The sequence below is a fragment of the Eptatretus burgeri genome, chromosome 3 (genome assembly GCF_056783735.1).
Source record: "Eptatretus burgeri isolate ZD-2024b chromosome 3, Ebu_testis_v1, whole genome shotgun sequence".
In the NCBI taxonomy this organism is placed as follows: domain Eukaryota; kingdom Metazoa; phylum Chordata; class Myxini; order Myxiniformes; family Myxinidae; genus Eptatretus; species Eptatretus burgeri.
The window spans coordinates 106,781,216-106,794,476 of NC_140963.1; positions in this window are offsets into that span (position 1 = coordinate 106,781,216).

Here is a 13,261-nt window from a genome sequence, read left to right on the forward strand (position 1 = left end):
GGTCGAGTTTAGCGAACAACCCTATCTATCCTACGATTGGCACGATTGTGGTGAGGTGGCCGATTGGCACGATTGTGGTGAGGTCGAAAGGCCCAGCCGTGACGAGCTCCCGGCGTTGGTCCGAGAGGGTCATGACAGAATTGTCCGTCCGGTGGGCGACGTGCCGTGATTCGAGTTACGTGGCCGTGCGCACGCCGACGGGCGCGAATTCGCAACAATATATATATATATATATATATATATATATATATATATATATATATATATATATATATATATCTATATATATATCTATATTTATATATATATATATATATATATATATATATATATATATATATATATATATATATATATATATATATATATATATATATATATATATATATATATATATATATAGATATTGTTGCGGTATTCGCGCCCGCCGGCGTGCTGACGGCCACGTAACTCGAACCGCGGCACGTCGCCCACCGGACGGACAATCCAGTCGTGACCCTCTCGGACTAACGCCGGGAACCAGTCACGGGTGGACCTTTCGGTCTCACCGCGATCGAGCCAATCAGCCCCCGCGTGGGATAGGGTTGCTCGCCGAATTCGACCTACCTAAGTACCCACGCGGAGGGTAGACCGGGCGATCGCACCTCGCCGCAGGTCGACTTCGGACACGGGCCACTTAAGCGACCCGTTCCGTACTATCAGAATAACCGAGCGGTGTTATCGTCGACCTCGACGGTTCGATTAATTATCAGGCGTATTCAGCCCACTACCAACCCTTTACGTGAAGCAAGATGGGGATTCAATAGAGGAAAAGACGAAGCGAAGCGGGAGAACAGTTCAATAATAAAGCACATTTATTCGCGATGAACGGAAAGCGCACATATACAATTCCACCAAAAGCACACAGAAAAGACACAATGCAATTTACACAAAAAGCAAATATAAAAGAGAAACACAATGCAGAGCTATCCGACTACCGAGCACACGGCAACACTTATACAATTTTACTTCACAGACGGCGCCGACAACACATACCCAAAACCAAGGAAAGAATACCCTCAAGGATGAGGCGGGCCTGAGGCCGAGACCGGGTCGGCCTACCCGTCTGGTGATGAGACGCGGAGCGGCGATGGCGCCTCAACTCCGCGGGCCTCGCGGACAGTGTCTGGTAGGGGGTGGGAAAGGGGCCCCCTTGGTCGCACTATCTCAGCGCGGGGGGGGAAACAGGAGGGGGTTGCTGATGCTCGGGGTATAGAGGATTTTTATTGTCCCGCGACGAGCGTCTCCACCTCGGCCAGGTCGCGCTGTAGGCCTCCCTGGGGTGCAGCTCCCTGCACGACGCGAGCACCCCCTCGTCTGCCCTCGCCGCCTCTCCACAGCTCCGTCCCCTCCGTTCCGACTCCAACGCACACGACGACCAGCTCCTTCTTGCCAACTCCACCGCCCGCGAAGTCTTGACTCTCTGTTCCCTCTCGACTCTCCTACTCCCTGGACTGACGAACACGGTCGCTTTTTATCAGCCCCGTAGCTTCGCCCTCTCATCTTTGACCCCCTCCCTTCGACCTTTCACCTCGCTCCCCATTGGCCCGAGAAAAAGTGGGCGTGAATGCTTTTTGATCCATAAATTTGCATATATCGATCGCTCTCCAACGCCCTGGGGGCGGGGCCAATTCGCCCCTCGCTCACCGATTGGACGGCAAAAAGTGGGCGTGTGTCGTTTTTGATCCGTTTTTGAAGCACAAAATCCGTGATTTTGTACACGCTGTTCGGCGCGCGCCCTGCACGAGTCCAACACCGGTACCCACAGGCGGCGCAAGAACGGTGGCGATGCGACGGTTGCGAGGTGTGACGTGAAGGTCGTGGCGGTTGTGGTGAAGCGGCGTTGTGGTTGGTGGTGGTAACAATGGCGGTTGGTCCAAATTAAAGATAGTAAAAGAAAAACGGCTATCCTGAAGAGTCGCAGCACGCATGAATGACATGTATTCCCACTAGACAACGGGTTTGGGCCTAACTACACATGTACTTACCGAGATACCTCACCTAAGGGACCTGAATGGTGGTTTGCGAATTTGGTAACCACAACAATATATACAGGGGGCTGCAAAAGTAGGTATACAGTAATCATATACTGGTATACTCCTTACTGTATATATATATATATATATATATATATATATATATATATATATATATATATATATATATATATGTACATATATATTGTTGCGGATCCGGGGTGGCAGGATTCTCACCCGACTCTTGGCGCCACCCTCACCACCGCCGTGTCTGGGGTTTATAACGCCGGCTGGCTCAGCACAGGCCTCGGGTAACAAAAATGCTTCAGCCCAACTGGCCTACTCACAAGCAGCAGCAGGCAACAAGCCCTGCACTGGACAGCAGGTGACACAGCATTGGTGGCACGGTGATATCGATGGCAAGCAAATGCAGTTTGGAGGTGTTCTTGAGGACGCAAATGGGTTTGATGACCTCAGATCAGGTGAGATGGAGTGTACCCTTAACCTTCCTTGCCTGACTTGTTTTGGTTAAGTTCTCTCTTTTTTTTTCTTCCTTCCTCTCCCCCCCCCCCCCTTTTAGGCCTAAGTCACATTTGCCACGGCGGCCGTGGGGTCTCCAAAATCTACGGCCACTAGCAATTATATGGCGGCCGCAGTATTTCCACGGTCACCCAATGTAGCAGTCACATATGTTTTTATTTTTCGGGGAGCCGCACAGCGTATTTAGAAATTGTGGAGACTGAAAACGTGGGGTTGCCGTACGGTCTTTGATTTGATGTCGCACGGTGACCTTAAGGGGGCCCTGCGGCGGCCATAGAATTTTCAAGGCAGACGTAAGGTAGCCTCAAGGTGCCTGCAAGGCGACCGCAGGGGGCCCTAAGGCGAACGTGTGGCCAGACGGACGGTAACGAATGGGTTAATTTTTTTATTTATTTTCTACCAGTTTTTTTTTTTTCGGCTTGTCGAATTGCTATGGCGAACGTAGAAATGAAAACAGTTATAACTCTGCGTTACAATTCCACGGCCACCCCTACGGCCTGTAAAAGATAGCCAAACGGTGTAGGGCCACCCTGAGGCCACCGCAGAAACTGCGGCGGCCGCACGTTTCTGTCAATTCAGAGGGCATACGGCCGCCGTATCCTCGCCGTAGAGCAAATGTGACTTAGGCCTAACAGACAGGATGGTGCGTTTCTTACTCAACCGTTATTCACCTCGGGGTTCACCTGAGCGTGCTTCTCGCGCTCCTAACTAAGGGGTGGCTCTCTCTAGCCCCCCATACTGTGCCCTCATTGCACCCATACTGTGCTCTCATAGCACCTACACTGTGCTCTCATCGCACTAACCCTACGGTGCTCTCCTGGCACCTCTGACAGCCTTCACCTCCCAGGAACGCCCCAAAAGCCCTGGTGCCCTATTTCCCGACTCACCAACTTCCAATACCATGCCACACTACCAACCAGTATCCACATCCCTTGGCCTGCACCTACCCCTTGCAGTCCGCCTGCACAATGGAACAGCAGCCAGAATCCATGTCAAATCCTCTAAGTCCCCCTAACCTACACTAACTTGGTTAGGAGACTCCAACCGACAGGGTACGTTGTTCGCACTTACTCTCCTCATCTGCACAATCCCGCCATTCACCCAAATACTTTAGTCATTCATTCCACAGTGCCGCACACCCAGCCCACAACACCATCCAAAACCTTTCACGTTTATGTGAAAACAAAAACACACCAGTCCCTCGGATACCACTTGGTCATCAAATTTAACCAGTACACTTTTTCATCAAACCCGAATTAATTTGTCACCACGTCCGTCGTCCGCTGGCCTCCTCCATACTGCCCTAATTGTTTATTTCCAACAATTTCATACAAAACATCAAAATCTCTTCACCAGTCCCATGAACCTCTGCATGGTTCTAACCAGGCATTTAAATCTTTCCCTCAAACAAGCCACTTTTGTCATCCACTTGCTTCAGGTGCGTTTAACGCTCTGCCTGTAATGTCTCCACCGCTTTTTTCTTTTAATAATCACCCAAATCCACTCGTGCCACTCTTATGCCTTCTGTCATCTCTCAATTTGCAATCACTTTCAGTACAATTTTCAATCAAAATTTCTTAAATCCCCTTGTGGCCTGCTTCTTTGGCTCATTGGAAGGGGAGTGAGGGAACGAATCCCTCATTTCCCATTACATGACCCCGCCGCCTTTCCGCCATGGCTCAAAGGGGTCACGTCTCAATTGGGGTTGTGGTCCACCCCTTCCTTTTCTCCAGGGTTCGCGGAAGTCAGGCAAACCCCAATCGGTGGAATGGCCTCCCCCTCTTCCACAGGGTTCACGGAAATCAGGTAAACCCCAATCGGTGGAATGGCCTCCCCCTCTTCCACAGGGTTCACGGAAATCAGGTAAACCCCAATCGGTGGAATGGCCTCCCCCTCTTCCACAGGGTTCACGGAAATCAGGTAAACCCCAATCGGTGGAATGGCCTCCCCCTCTTCCACAGGGTTCACGGAAATCAGGTAAACCCCAATCGGTGGAATGGCCTCCCTCTCTTCTCCAGGGTTCACGGAAATCAGGTAAACCCCAATCGGTGGAATGGCCTCCCTCTCTTCTCCAGGGTTCACGGAAATCAGGTAAACCCCAATCGGTGGAATGGCCTCCCCCTCTTCCACAGGGTTCACGGAAATCAGGTAAACCCCAATCGGTGGAATGGCCTCCCCCTCTTCTCCAGGGTTCACAGAAATCAGTTAAACCCCAATCAGGGAGGCAGCCTCCCTCTTCTCCATAACTTCCTGAAGACAGATAAACCCCACTCAGCTAGCCAACCCCCTCGTGTGCTCAGAAAGGTTCGAAGACCAAGTGACACACCAGTGCCGCCTGCCACTCATCTGCGCTCTACCCCAAAGTTCCTATGAGGCTGATAGAGAAATTAAAATCCAATTTCTAAAGCCTGCTCCTGGATGCAGCACCTCCAACTCTGTAAGAACTCATGCGGAGCTGTCCATTATGGTTTCCCTCCCCTGGCTCAAGTTCTGTCCTGGTGGCATTTCTATTTCCCCTTGCACCTCCAACCTATTTCTTATGTCACCACTCATTCCACGCTCAGGACTCCCACACACTGCAGGCTGCACACGTTCCAAGGTTATGTGTTGACCCTCCACACACTCAACCTTCCCTGCGTACTGACCAACCGCCTTGCATTTCAGGGCTACATTCTCGACCACCAGGTGAGTACCCACACACACTTCGGCCTCGGCAGCACATACCGGTGCTGTAGTCTGGAGTGTGGGCTCACAGCATTCGTTCACAGGCACTCCACGCACACATCCAGGGGTCATGCATACGTGCACCCCATCGGACACAGTCTCTTCGTTAACATAAAATTCAATTTCTACCTTAAGCTCATCGTCCGCACCATGTATGCATGTTCCCACGTACCTTCTTCGTTCCAGAGTCACCTTGGTCCGGTCGCTTCTCTCCAGCAGGTTGCTCATCATCGGTTCGCCATACTCCTCCGGGGCTGTCAGCTCCTCATGCTGGACCTGCTCAAAATGTTTTTCATTCATCAACAACCCCGTATGCTCCCTCAATGTCTCCATCACCAGGGTTTGCTCTAATTGTGGTGTCATCCAATGAGTGATATCAATCAAGTTCCACACCACTAACATTACTCCATGTGGTGATGTCACACATCCCATATTATGGTGCTGTTCTACTTCCTGGCTCCATTTTCTTTCCCATTTGAGTCGTTCTTCCTCTCTGAGCCTTTTTAGTTCGTTATCTTTCCGGAGTTTTTCCATCTCCATGGACTCCAACTTTGCTCTCTCCTTTCGTTGGTTAATTTCAAATTCATATTGTTTTTGTTTTCTGCCCCACCGTCTCTCATGTTCTTCATTCTCCAATCTCATTGTTTCTTTCAATTGGCTGATTTCCTTCTCCCGTTTCATTCGTCGTTCTTTCACTATCTCCGTGTACTTCAACCTTGCTTTCTCCTTTAGTTGTTCTTGTCCTTTTTGTTTCCTCTCCCACTGTCTCTCATGTTCTTCCTTCTCCAATCTCATCGATTCTTTCAATTGGCTGATTTTCTTTTCCTGCTTCATTCCTTGTTCTTTTTGTTTCTTATCCCACTGTCTCGCTTGTTCTTCCTTCTCCAATCTCATCGTTTCCCTCAATTGGTTGATCTCCCTTTCCTGCTTGTCCTTGTTCTTTTCTACTCTTTCTTGCATCTCATTCTTTAGTCTTGCTTTGGCTTCTACCTGTTCGATCTGCAGTCTGGTTCCTTAACGTTTCATTCTCCGTTCTCGTTCTTTCCTTTCTTAACATCCTCAGCTCGTTTTGTAATTCCGTCTCTTTGTTTTGGTGTTTCCGTAACTCAGAAGCTTTTTCCCATAATTCCTTCCTCATCTCCGCACCTCTTTTGCATGCTTCCTCCCTCATGTCGTCCATTCTCTTGCCGTATTTCTTGCTCATCTCCAGTTCATGTGCCAGTACATTTCCCCTGGACTTTAATTCCCGAAGCTGTTCAGACTTTTCCAAACAATTCTTCCTTCCTTTTCTTCAGATTTTTCTCTCCTCTTTTTATCTCCTGTTCCAGGCTCTCCCTTATCTGATGACCTGATCTTACCTTTTTCTTCAGTTGTTGCAATTTCAAATCGTGTTTCCGTTTTTCCTTTTTCAGCTTTGTTTTCCAGTTTTCCAAGTTTTCTCTATTCCGGGAGTTACTAATTTTCTCTTCCTCTATTCTTTCGTTCAGTTCGCTCTTCTCTTGTTCCAACTCATGGGTACTCCACTCTACTTTCCTCATTTCTCCCTGTAGTTCTTCGAACTGTCTTGACTTTTCCAACAATTCTTCCTTCCTTTGCTCCAGAGATTTCTCTCCTCTTTTTATCTTCTGTTCGAGGCTTTCTCTTATCTGATTGTCTGATGTTACCTCTTCTTTCAGTTGTTTCAATTCCAAATCGTCTTCACATTTTTCCTTTTCAAGCTTTGTTTTCCATTCTTCCTCCAAGCCCTTCCTATCCCGGGAGATACCATTCTGCTCTTCCTCTATTCTTTTGTTCAGTATGCTCTTCTCATCTTCCAACTGACGGGTAAACCCTTCCTTCAGTTGTTTCAGTTCCAAATCGTGTTCACATTTTTCCTTTTCGAGCTTTTTTTTCCATTCTTCCTCCAAGCTCTTCCTATCCTGGGAGATACCAATCTGCTCTTCCTCTATTCCTCTGTTCAATTCTCTCCTCTCGAGTTCCAACAACTCACGGGTAAACCACTCTACTTTAATCATTTCTCTAAATAGTACCTCGGCTGTGTTGGCTAAGTGGTTTTCCAGCCACCGAATTTGTTCCTGTACATCGGCCAATTGTTGTAACCCACCGTACACATCCTTTTTCCGAAGTTCATCTGCGTGCTGTCGTGCCTCGCGCAATTCAACCTGCACCTTCTCTATATAATTCTCATAATGCCTCACCTGCTCCAAGGCATCTCCCAGTTGTATCCAAAGCCCGCCAATATTCACGTATTCGGCCTGCCACGCCTGCAATGGCGCATGCCGTGACCACGTGGTTTGAACCCGTGGCTGGGAGCCTCTGCCTCGTGTTGTGCCGTTCGTTGCGCTATTAATAGCCCACTCCCACTTCGTGTCAGGCCAAGGTGGAACCGCGCCGCCATTTTGCGACTCCACTTTCTTATAATTTCCAAGTTTTTCACCCGATCCGCTCAAAATAAAATCAAATCAAATTTGGACCGTTTTTTTTCCTCGCGCCTCTCGTAACCAATATTCGTGGTGCGAAATGCACCACAGGTCCAAATATCGCGCTCCTGACTACCAAACTGTTGTGGATCCGGGGTGGCGGGATTCTCACCCGACTCTTGGCGCCACCCTCACCACCGCCGTCTCCAGGGTTTATAACTCCCGCTGGCTTAGCACAGGCCTCGAGTCACGCGTCTTCAATCGCGATACCAATGTGATCCTGAACCTTACCAGTTGGGAAAATAGAACCCCGGTTACAGACTGGTTTTGTAAGATGCCGAGCATTTTCTGCCAGTCTGTAACCATTTTGGTTTTATATACCAATCGAACGGATCGTTCCTCAATGCGATACAAATTAATCCACAGCGGTAACTTCATACGAACCAACCAGATTTATTGGGGAACATCGGGGAACAAAACACAAGCAAAACATTCACGACAATGTTTTTATTAACAATCTTTAACCCGTTCTTAACTCGGGAACTACGGACTACGGGTTTTGAGGGGGTCCCGACCGAGATATGCCTTAAACAATGGGCAGAGAAGACAGACAGACAGCATGCATGCAAGACAGAGTACTTGGTGATGTTTCATGGACGAGAGGAAAGTGTCAAAAGCACGAATGTCGCTCGTAACAAGCGGATGTCCACGGATTTGAGCCCCCAGCTCGAACACGCCGCGTGGCAAGATGGCGGCGTCGTACCCTTTCTTCTCAAGGCCCCGCATGTGCACGCCTTCCTTAGCGCGTTCTGGCCCCACGCAATGTCGACGGCACAAGACCGTTAGATCGACGATGGGTTTCAGCTGATTTCTCTCAAGGTCCAGCATGCAAATCCAGGCCTGGCCTGTTCATCAGACAAGGCCAAATCTAGGTGCTGGGCTCCGGCAGGCTGGGTCCACGGGATTCCAAGACGTCGCCAAGCCGTGAGGTGAGCAGGGACCGTCAGAGGCTCCGTCGTTTCCTATCTTGCCTTCCCGCCTCGAAACCCGACTTCTCAACGCCATCCTCTCAGTTTCTTTCTCTGCAGAATCACCTTTTTCCCCTTTTCTTTCCTTTTTTATGCTCGCCTCTCAAAGCCGACTGCCGTTTCTCTCACGGCAGAATCACCTCCGTCCTCTCAGTTTCTTTCTCTGCAGAATCACCTTTTCCTTTCCTTCTCGGCTGAAAGCCACAGCACGCCTCGAAACCGACTGTTTCCCCAAACTGAACCTTTTCATGAGGTCTTCGTTCGCTCGCTCGCTCGCTTTGACCCCCAGCATGCCTCGAAACCGACTGTTTCCCCAAACTGAACCTTTTCATGAGGTCTTCGTTCGCTCGCTCGCTTCGACCCTGAGCATGCCTCAAAACCGACTGTTTCCCAAAACTGAACCTTTTCACGAGGTCTTCGTTCGCTCGCCGCGAGCCACTGGCTCCTCCCCCTTTCGGAAGCTGAAAAACTCCTCCCCTTAGCTCTACCTCCCTCTCCAGGCCACTCCCCCTCAGCCGACTGGGCGGGGCCTATCGTCCGGAGAGGGGAGGAAGAAGACGCCCTCGGCACACCACCACTGTACGAACAATAAACATGCATCCTACACCTCCCGACACACAGGTAACGTCCATTTTACCGAACAACCTAGCTAAACATGCATTTAATGGGGGATCTGAGCTAATCCTATACTTAGTAGCCTACTAAGGGCCATTTCCGTAACAATATTGTTACGTTTGAGGGGGGGGGTATGCATTCAAAGGGTAATTAGGATGTTTAATTAGGTATGCCATGCTGTTCGAGTTTACCAGGATCTCGATGTAATAAGTAGCAATTCAGTGGTGATAAGTTGTCTAGTAAATGTTCATTTCTTCAAGGGGGAAATGATAAATGTCACGTAATTAGATAGGGACACGGGATAGGGTAAGTGTGTCTGCGTAAACCCCTTTTGGTATTCTCTGAAGACTGGCCGTGACGTCACAGGACAGTGTAGCGGATGGCTCCGCCCCGTGATCACGATTGGCGGAAGGCGATGGCGGTGGGCCAATAAACGGCTCGATTGGGAGTGACGAGGACGAAGGATAAAAAGGTTCTGTTCGGGGTCGAAAAGGAAGAAGAAGAAGATTACAACCAGAACGCTCGTGTTTTTTTGGTGTGGAAGCTGTGGCGGCAGAGAGCGTCCTGGTTGCTGTGCTGAGTCGATCGTGCTCTTGATCATGCCTGGGAGCCTTGCCGAGCCTCGTGCCTCGCTTTGGTTGGCTCTAGGGTTCTGCTGACTCGGAATACGGGGTCGGGCGGCGGGTGGACCTGCCTCCCTCTCCTGCTCGCGGCTTGGCGCGGGAGCTGGTTCCCTGGCGGCTGTGGGCGGACTTGGGCCAGGACCAGGAGGTCGACAGCACCGCGGATAAGGATACGCAGTTTCCAATCCGAAATTGGATAGGCAGCCACAAGGGTGTTTGATCCCTGGGCTGGATTCGGACAAGGGAGAAACTGAGAAGCGGGGCACCGTAAAAGTGATCCCCCTGGTAAATTTCGACGGGTCAGGGAGCGTTGAAGCTTTTCTGACGCAATTTGAGTGCATTTCCCGACTAAACGGGTGGAATGAACGGGAACGTACAGGGAATTTGGTGGCAACTTTGCAGGGACCAGCCGCAGATGTGTTAAACGTGATCACGGAGGGATGTTGACCAGCTCCCACATTTGCGAGGCGTTGAGCCGTCGGTTTGGGTTCGTGGCAAGCTGTGATCTGGTGCGGGCCCAGCTCCAGCACCGCAGATTACAGCCGGGTGAGACAGTGCAGGAGCTGGCACAGGACATTTACCAATCAGTCAGGATCGCGTATCGGGACCTTACAGTGGAGGCATGGGACAGACTGGCACTAGAGAAATTTTTAGCTGCTCTTCCTGACCCTGAGGTCCGAGCGCTAGTGGAGTTACAGGATCCACCCACCGTTCACCGAGCGGCCGAGTGCGCGGCAAGGCTGGCCTCGTGGAGTCGGCCGGGTCGGGTGCCCGAGAGGCCATCGGTGACGATCCGACAGGCAGAGATTCAGGATCAGGGAGGGGGGCTGGGAGAAATTGGCATTACCCAAATGCTTCAGAGGATGAATCCTCCTGCTGAACCGCCAGGTCTATCAGAGATGCCCTTTTATAGGTCAGGTCCGGAAATCACTGTCGGGGGTCGGGGAGACTAGATTGGGCTGAGCATATACGGCCATGCTCGGCTGCTGAGATTGTGGAGAAGTGCCCTCCTTTGGTGAAAAAAAAAAAAAATGAATTGTGGGAAAATTGGCATGGGTTTGTAAGTTCTGCTGGGTTTTAGAGTGACAATCGGGACAGTGGGTAATTGGAAACAAAGCGGGCACGAGTGGCTGTCCAATGGCTGGTGCGTGGATCGGGTGAGAAGTGCTGTGTGAGTTGTTTTAAGTTAAGAAGTGAAATGTATAGTGCACACGTTGATTTTTTATTGGACATGGTGTGGTAACAGGGAAGGTCATGGTCGGTGAAGTATTAGTAATGCAGGTGTCACATGTAAGGCCGATGGGGTGGGGGAGTCATGTGGGTTTTGTGGGTGTGGATGATGTGCTTGTCCACAGGGATTGCTGAAGCTCACGGTGAGCGGGAATTGCGACCCCCTTCAAGGAGATTCACCACCTGGTGGCTAATGGTGACAGTGTCTGGAGGCAACTGGGAGAGGGTCTGGTTGGGCGACCAAGCCGGGTAGGACCTTGGCGACCCAGGAAGGCCAGAGGAGCCAGTGAGGCCCCTTCCAATGTGTTGAACGGGATTAGAGCTGATGGCTACCAGGGGGGAGGAAATCAAAGGGAGCGGGGCGGAGAAGCGTCTGGGTTGGACTAAAGCTTACCTGTGGGCGTGGTTGCACCTGAGATGCCCCCATCATCTTGTGGTAACCCACCCCACGGCCATGACGGGATTCAGCCTGCATGATTAAAATGAGGACCATGACCTAGAAATGTGATGATGACCATGGTGTGAGTGTTGTGAAGATGTGTGAGTCCCACCCGATCCCGCACAACTTGACAGGTGCAGCAAGGGCATGATGTCCACATAATTTTGGGGCAAGCAAATTTGAAAATTGGCTCCCCAGGTAACGCTGGGTCTATTAGCATCCACTGGGGGAGGCGGTCAAGTGTAAATATCCTGTGAATAGTGTCGTTAAGGCTTAGAGTAGGAATATAAAGTATAATTGTTGTGTTTTTGTGGAACCTTTTGTTTCCCCTCCCCAGATCACTGGAAGAGTGCTGGGCAAGAGTGATGATCCGGAGGATGGAGTGCAACTTCGCTCAGTGCTCTCATGTGCTAAAATAAAAAAAACTAAAAAAAACGAATGATTGTTTAGGCGAGGATAAGGCCATAAGGGGGTAGTACATTAAGCAGGATAGGTAAGTTAGCTGCGACTCGCTGCCCATTGCCCCTCCTACTTTATTTCGTTAGGTTAATTAGGTGTGAGTCAGTAAGTGTTAAGGCTGGTATGGTAACGCCTGTGATATACCTTGCAGGAGCTGCGGTACCAGAGGAGGGGGCAGTGTTACATTTGAGGGGGGGGTATGCATTCAAAGGGTAATTAGGATGTTTAATTAGGTATGCCATGCTGTTCGAGTTTACCAGGATCTCGATGTAATAAGTAGCAATTCAGTGGTGATAAGTTGTCTAGTAAATGTTAATTTCTTCAAGGGGGAAATGATAAATGTCACGTAATTAGATAGGGACACGGGAATGGGTAAGTGTGTCTGCGTAAACCCCTTTTGGTATTCTCTGAAGACTGGCCGTGACGTCACGGAACAGTGTAGCGGATGGCTCCGCCCCGTGATCACGATTGGCGGAAGGCGATGGCGGTGGACCAATAAACGGCTCGATTGGAGGTGACGAGGGCAGAAGGATAAAAAGGTTCTGTTCGGGGTCAAAAAGAAAGAAGAAGAAGATTACAACCAGAACGCTCGTGTTTTTTTGGTGTGGAACCTGTGGCGGCAGAGAGCGTCCTGGTGGCTGTGCTGAGTCGATCGTGCTCTTGATCGTGCCTGGGAGCCTTGCCGAGCCTCGTGCCTCGCTTTGGTTGGCTCTAGGGTTCTGCTGACTTGGGATACGGGTTCGGGCAGCGGGTGGACCTGCCTCCCTCTCCTGCTCGCGGCTTGGCGCGGGAGCTGGTTCCCTGGCGGCTGTGGGCGGACTTGGGCCAGGACCAGGAGGTCGACAGCACCGCGGTTTCTCCTGCCCCCCCCCCCTGGCGAGAGCAAGGCCGGCTCGACCGGCGCCGATCCAGGGACAGTTGCGTCCACACCACGGTCCAGCCTGACCACCAGAAATAGCTACGTTGTGTGTGTGTGTGTGTGTGTGTGTGTGTGTGTGTGTGTGTGTGTGTGTGTGTGTGTGTGTGTGTGTGTGTCTGCTTGGCGCCTTAGAGGGATTGAGAACTGTATATTCATTGGAATTGTCTGTGTTTTTCCCCACGCCCGATCCCACACCATCCCGTCGAATCGCCCCGGATCCCTCTTCTTGCCGAGTCTTGTTATTTCTAG